Source organism: Heliconius melpomene, chromosome 14 (genome assembly GCF_056956725.1).
Source record: "Heliconius melpomene rosina isolate 202511_hmr_F chromosome 14, ASM5695672v1, whole genome shotgun sequence".
NCBI lineage: Eukaryota > Metazoa > Arthropoda > Insecta > Lepidoptera > Nymphalidae > Heliconius > Heliconius melpomene.
This window is the reverse complement of record NC_140402.1, coordinates 8,362,414-8,370,813: the sequence shown is the minus strand read 5'-3', so window position 1 is coordinate 8,370,813 and position 8,400 is coordinate 8,362,414.

Genomic DNA, 8,400 nt, shown 5'->3' with positions numbered 1-8,400 from the left:
ATTAGGTTTTTAATTTTACTTTTTTTGCACTACAAACACATTTTTTATTTTCCCTTTTTAAACTAACACTCATTTTTAACATGTTTACAAAATTATTACAATAATAGCATTTTTTCTCACTTTTTTAACAATAAATATAACATTTTCTGTCCACATTACATTCGGCTCAACAATGACCCATATTATTACACTTGAAACATTTAATATTTCTTTTTACAATAAATGCAGATGATGATGATGACACAATTTCACCCCGTAGTAGTATTATGGTTTGGAACTTCCAAGCATTCCAATTTTTTTACTCCTTCCAATTTTATTACTGTGCTGTTTCCTTCCATCGTGATTGTTTTTTACTTGTTTTCTTTTTTATTCCTTCCCGGTAACTTAACCTCCAAATTCCAACATCTACGCCGAAGCGTCGCGTGAAGTAACGCTGTTTTAATCTCGCCAGTATTTCTAATTTTCTACGATTGATGCAATCTTCTTTATTAAAGTAAATAGCATTCAGCTATAGTCCGACACAACTACTATTGCGCAGAATGCACGCGCCGCGCCGCACCGATTACCGAGGGGAATCGGTGCGGCGTGAGCGGGGGTGTCTTTGTGCAGATGTCAAAACTCATTTTTAATATTGATTGATTGTTTTATATAACACTATAGTTCATAATAAATGTAGGTTATACTTTTTACGCATGATTTGATATTAAAATAAAATTAAAAAAATATCAATACTATTTACAAATAGGTAATTACTAAATATTAATTTATTTCGTATCGAGTTTTCGTAGGTTCTCGTGTAACATTATAAAACTCGTTTACTATTTAATTTTTATTCGATTTTATATCAAAATAATTTTACAAATATAAATAACTAGCGGACGCGCGCAGCTTCGCTTGCGTATTTAAGGGTGAATTCTAATAACCCATGAAACATGTGTTCAATGAAATATTTTTAAGTGTCTAAATTTCAAATTTTATAAAAATTGGTGGCGATTTAAAGATTTTTCCATACAAACTTTCAACCCCTTATTTGCACCCTTAGGGGGTGAATTCTAAAAAACCATGAAACATATGTTCAATTAAATATTTTTAAGAATCTAAATATCAAATTTTATAAAAATCGGTGGCGATTTAAGAATTTTCCCATACAAACTTTCAACCCCTTATTTGCAGCCTTAGGGGAAGAATTCTAGAAAACGATGAAACACGTATTCAATTAAATACTTTTAAATATCTAAATTTCAAATTTTATTAAAATCGATGCCAATTTAATTTTTTTTCCATACAAACTTTGAACCCCTATTTCACCCCTTTAGGGTAAAAATTTTTCAAAATCCCTTCTTAGTGGATGTCCAGATTACGAAAGTAAACTTTTGCCCAAATTACACTTTTCTATCATCAGCAGTTACGACTGTGCGTGCGTCTTACCTCAGTCAGTGAGGACAAGTCCTTTTATATATATAGATTATAAATATTACAATCGAAATTTAAAATAATAATAAAAAAATAATATTTACTAACCAAACCTCCACAGCGCTAATGCTCGTGATGTGACATGATAAATCTATTTCTCTCCGTCACGTCAGCTGAAACAATAGCTGGCTGTCACAAAAATACGGTACCTTCGACCTTACCTAACCTTCACTTGCTTTAATAAAGCTGATTTTACTAAAGTAACCTTTTATTCCTATATCTTTTTTGTATAGATATGTATAGATAACCCTTATCACTTTGAAAATGGAATTTAAAGCTAAATATATAGATATATATTTTTATAGAGATATTTTTCTCGACATTCTTTTCGTTTTATAGCCCTCAAAACGAAATAGTAATTCTTTTGTAAATAAAAAAAACTTCTGGCTTAACTCAAAACAAAATTGGATTCGCACAGAATATAAGAATTTCATGCGTGGGAAATGTTTTTTTCAGTAAAATCAATTGATCCAACAATATACTACCAATTCTCGAGGATTCTGAAGTTACGAGACCTATTTACATATTAGGTAGTAAACAAATATGTAGGTTTAATCTATTAAAGTAAATTTAAAAAAATGGAACTCGTAGGGATGAATTATTTTCTTTTTCTCGCTCTAGTAGGTAGACTAAGCACGACGTTGAGTTTTGTCGTACAAGCGATGCTTTGTCGTATTACCAAAGCGATGAAGTAAATATAACACATTCCCCCGAAAGGAAATCGAACCCAGAATCATTGTCTTAATAGTCAGACGCCCACGACGATCTTCATTATACATGTACATATATTTCCTCTGTGCCATATAAGCTATAGTACGTGTACAAAATACAAAATCTATTTGAGAACCCCGTTACCCCCTTCCCCCCTTTCTAAGTCCAGCCACAAAGACGCCACATACATAATAAAATAAACGTTGCAAACATTGTAGCAGATTAATGTATCTAACAATTGGACGATTTCTTAGTAGTATTAGGAAAAGAAATGTTTTTCTTGGATGGATGTGACTTATTATTTGAGATAATATTTGTTTGAAGACCGTCGTGACGCAACGGTAGTGTTTGACTGTTAATTTGATCGTGAGTTCAATTCCCACTTTGTCCCATTTCCAAAGGGTTCCAAGTGGTTCCCTTTGCCTACGTCACTGTGTGCGGGATACAGCGTGACGCAAAAAACATATAAAATACATACTGAACAAATATTCCTTCGAAATCATCGTCACACATTTTTAATTTAATCTACTCATCCCTAGCTCTTTATGTTAAAAAATATTAAATCCGCTTCACGCTGTATCCCGCACATAGCAGGGTAGGCAGAGGGAACCTAGTGTTAGGACACTCCGTTCCCCATTTTATTTTACCATAATATATCCATATATTCCTAGTTCCAAGTTTCGAACTGAAGATTTATAGACAAATCCTATTAAGTATCTATTGGTCGTCATAATAGTTTATAGCTGGAAGTTAGTGTAAATTTATTTTGAATACACACGACAATTATGGGTTCAATTCCCACGCGGGGATTACACTCGAGGAAATTTAATTAGGGAATATTTAATATTTTCATTTCCTTTCCAGAGGTATGGTGATGGAAAGTGGGGAACAGAAGTGTTTTAATGGTTAACGGAGTGCCTTATCTCTAGGTTCCTTCTCCCTAACCTGCTATGTGCGGGATACAGCGTGAATCCGTTCCCCGAAATCAAAATATTGCGTATAACGGAACCCAACGCCGCCATTCCACCCTATTGTGCTATAATTGTGCAAAAATAACTCAAAACAGTTTCCAGGAGCAAAATATCTAGAAATTCATTTTGTTATATCCACACTTAGTATTTTCACTGCGGCTGTTGCAATCTTGTTATCACGTACTTACAATTCGTCTAAAACGAGCTCTCTATTTCGCAACAAGATGGCTGGTGAAAATAACGAGTGAATATATGTTTAAAATGAATTTGTAAAAGATTTTAATATTTATTTTACTGTTGAATGTATTATTGTAGTTATAACTTCGATTTTCATTTAAAGATTCTAATTACAGGATACTCCAGGATTCGGTGAAAATTGGGGAACGGAAGTGTTTTAACACTAGCTTCTGAAGTTCCCTCTGTCTAGGCTGTACATGAAACTAACAAAATATATTTCTAATTATATTTACTGAAAAGGAAACATTTTTTATAGCTTTTCCATGTCAATTATTATTTTTTGAAAAATATTACGTTGAACTAGATCCCTATAAAAATAGGTCGTTTCGCTCTAACAAACATTCACAATATTTCAAAACAGCCCCGTGGATGTCATAATAGGCTGTATACAAAGCAGAAATTAAAATAATAAAAAAAAGAAGAAAACACCTAAAAACAATACTGACGGCGCTCCTCGGCGACCTATAAAAATCGTAAAAAGAAATGTAAAGACAAATTTTGCTTGTACCGTATAAGAGAAGGGTTCTGTTTATTTTATGGAGTAAGAATAAAGGATTTTACGTATAGTTTTGTTTATAACTAGGATTATTTGGTAGAAAATAGAAAATAGAAAATCGAGGAAATGAGAATATTTAATATTCTCATTTCCTCGATCTGGTAATGAACGAAGGTGTAGCGTTGATATCTCCCATTCAACACAAAATGCCTCCAGAATTCGGCAGAAAGTCGGAGAGGGAAGTGTTTTAATTCAGTCAGCGTGAAGCAAAAATAAATAACAAATAAATACATAGAGATAGATATATATTTAAGTTAGATGATTTTTATGTTTTCAATATAGCTGGGCCTAAAATATGCCTAAGACTTAAAAATAACAATATGTATTCACTATATGGCCATTCGCCCTCCTACAAGTCCTCGCTAGGGCCTTAAGCGATTTAATAAATCGGCACCCGGTACTGGGAACGGTGCAGCACTGTATATGAATACGGCAATCTTTTTTTATTTTTATAGTGTTTATTTCGGAGTTCCATATTTTCTAAGAAAATATTTGTGGGAGTTATTTTTTATATTATAGTATAAATTCGTTTTGAGACTCTGAAGAGAAGAAGAATCTATGATATGTGAACGATTGTGTGTTGATATTGCAGAAAACGAACCTGTACCTCTTAATTTTTGACAATTTATGTCACTTTTCGTGCCTTTTGTTTGTATATAAATGTTTTTTTGTCAGTTACATTACAACAAAAGAATTGTAAATATTTTAAAAGGCTCTAAGACAGTCAAAAACAACATGAGTCATGCACGATTTTTAATTTTAAGAACACTTCGTACAATTTAGTCGTAGAACTAACGACAATAAGTGCATTTTTTTATCTTTGGATGATTTTCAAGATACGCGAGTCCCACAGGATTTATGTGCATATTTTTTTTGATTCACTCTGTATCCCGCAGAAAGTAAGGTAGGCTGAGTAGTACTTGGCAAACTTGTGTTAAGATGCTCCATCCCCACTAAGACACTTCTGTCCCTAACTTTCCCCCAAATTCTAGAGGCGTTGAGTGTTAAGTGGCGGAACCAAAAACGCCCCGGTTAGCAGCGTTACCGGAGCGAGGAAACAAAAGTATTAAATATCTCATTTCTCCGAGTGGCGATGGAACCCGCAACCCATCATGACTGGTCAAAACGTTTATTTTTTTTAATTAATCACAAAATTTTCTATTTTCTACCAAATAATCCTAGTTATAAACAAAACTATACGTAAAATCCTTTATTCTTACTCCATAAAATAAACAGAACCCTTCTCTTATACGGTAAAAAAAGATTGCCGTATTCATATACAGTGCTGCACCGTTCCCAGTACCGGGTGCCGATTTATTAAATCGCTTAAGGCCCTAGCGAGGACTTGTAGGAGGGCGAATGGCCATATAGTGAATACATATTGTTATTTTTAAGTCTTAGGCATATTTTAGGCCCAGCTATATTGAAAACATAAAAATCATCTAACTTAAATATATATCTATCTCTATGTATTTATTTGTTATTTATTTTTGCTTCACGCTGACTGAATTAAAACACTTCCCTCTCCGACTTTCTGCCGAATTCTGGAGGCATTTTGTGTTGAATGGGAGATATCAACGCTACACCTTCGTTCATTACCAGATCGAGGAAATGAGAATATTAAATATTCAATTTCCTCGAATAGGAATCAAACTCACGCTTGTGTAAGCCACGACTGGCCTCTAAAAAAAGAATTTTTATATAATCTTTCTTGTAAACAGAAATGACAAGCTATCAGCTCAAATTACGAACATGGCAAGGAAAACATGGGCCCTATTAAATATCGTGTAACGACCTAATGCGTTTACATCAAAATGTATCGCCAAAACAAACCGTCAGGTTTTAGTGGAAGGAAAACAACTGGAAATCCCTTCTTAGTTGTACTTCCGGGATAGATTTTTGGTATTTGTGGTAAGAAATGGTTGAAAGGAAAAAGGTGATAGTGAAATGTATGATTTTTTTATAATATACAAGTATTTGTTTGTTCGAGAATAGAAGACAGATTTTTAAACAAATTTATAAAGAAAGAGAATTCCTAAAATATGGTATTTTGAATAGTAAGTTAAGTCTAAATAAGTAGGTATATTATCATTAATTTAGTAGGTTTCTATAAAGTAAACATAATTTTAAAAATAATATTCTTTTCAAATTAAAATATCTACAATTATTATTTTATTATTTTACGATAATTTCATGGAAAATGTTCAATTTATCTATTTTATTGATAGTAACGTCAATGGTATAGTAAATAATAGCATAGAATTTGCATCCGCGGGAGCGAATTAATTAATAATTTGATCGATGATGGTTCTGTCCATTTTGATCTATCTATAACAGGGAAGTCTGTAAAATCTCCTCTTATTTAAATAAGAATAATATGCAACGTTGTATAATTACTTATGCACGTGTATTATTTTCTTAGTTGACAATGGAAAATCTTCTCAAAATTTTTTACGTTGACGTTTGAAAACGATAAATTTTGGTTACAAGAAAATAATTTTCTTGAAATTGTTCATAAAAAAAGTTTTATTAAAAACTGATTTTCACTCTCTGACTCCATTCTCTTGAGTGGGAATCGAACCTAAAACTAGGCATGCTAGTACTTAGAACTTGGTACACACATATATTATAATTAATTAATAAAATAATAAGTGGAATAAATGAATTCGAAGCCAACGAACACAGTGATTGTTACACAATGAAGGACCGAGTGATGCAAAACGTCGAGTTTTTTCATTGCGCCGAAAATAATTCATTCCTCCAATTGGAAATCGAACCCAAACTCTCATATTTCCAGTCACACACTGTGCTAGGACGGTTTCTAAATAAATAAATACAGAAATTATTTAATAATAAGAAAATGTCTTTACTTTTCGTTACATTTGTTTTATCTTATCTCAGGTTTCCGCGACATTGCGCCCCTGTAATTAGCGGTCGTGTTTCTAAAAATAAATGAATGAATAAATGAATTTAATTTAGTAATAGATCTTAATGAAGAAAATGTTTATTTATTAAATAAGTTATGAAATTCTGATAGCAGGGTTAAGTATGAAAATGAATAGTTATTTATATAGTACATATTTATATAGGTAATTATTAGTGTTTTGGGGAATTTTGGGGGGGCTGAGGTCATTTACTTGGAGGGAATACTGTACAACTCACGAAATGTCAATTTGCTAGTATCCTTACAAATAAGCATAGTATTCACCTTTTGACCATGTCAACGGTTTACTACTGTTACATAATATTTCTTTCATTTATACATTTTATTTTTTTTTAACCCTGTTGGTGAATAATATTTACTAGAAAATCTAAATTGTAAATAAATTACAATAAAAACCTCACAAAATTAAGCAAAATCTTTAAGAAAGTTACAATAAGGCTACAGTCTACAAGGTAAAAGGTTTTCAAATTCCAGCCTAAGAATAAAACTCAAATTGAGGACGCCCTGTCAACTTTAGTGTTTACTAAATACGTAGACTCGGCACCGGCGATAAGATGTTGCGGACTAAATATTGCATAAATAAAATAAATAAATCAGTGTCACGCTGTATTCTGCACACAGCACGTTCTCCATTTTCCGCCGACTTTTGGAGGCATTGCGTGTTGAGTAGCGGAACTCAACACCGCCCTTTGCCTCGAAACCAGAGCGAAGAAATGGAAATATAAATTTAGATAAATATTTCATTTCCTCGAGTAGGGATCGAACCCACAACCGGCCTCATTACTTATTCAAAACAGTAAAGTTCATGTTCTAATATTTCAGCACCTACGTCATATAGACAAGGCCTATGTCAAAATTTAAAACTTCTAACACCTGTAGTTTCTGAGATAAGTGAATGAGTGACCTTTCGATTTTATATCTAAATGAAGAGATTTTTTTTCAGTTCCTCGCTGTTGTAGACAAATGGCGGTTCAAAAGTTCCGCCACTCTGCATGTCATATATACTGGTACAGGTATGTGCCTCAAATTGTGGCAGAAAATGAAGTACCTCAGGTTCTATCTACATTATTTTCACAACCAAAAACAAAAAAAATAATATCTTACCTAAATTACAATTAACAATATTATTCTACACGCTACAGCTTATAACATAGACGTTATAAGAGTATAAAGGCAGATTGGTCCGCGCGAACGCCTCTCTCAATCCATTAGACACGACGCTGTCAGCGTAAAGCGATGTGATAGAAAAATAGATCGTTGTAGCCTTTAGCCTTTGAACATATACATACATATATACATATGTATTCCGTTTTATAAATTTCTAGCCAGTTATTTATATTTTTTATAATTTCACGCTCTATCCCGCATATGGCAGGGTGGAGAGGAAGAACTAACCCAGTGTTGACACACTCCCTTTCCCCCTTTCCGCGCATTGCGTTTTGGGTAGGCAATTCAACGTCACGACTTTTCACCAGAGAAGAGGAAATAAATCTTAGTTATTTTGCAGA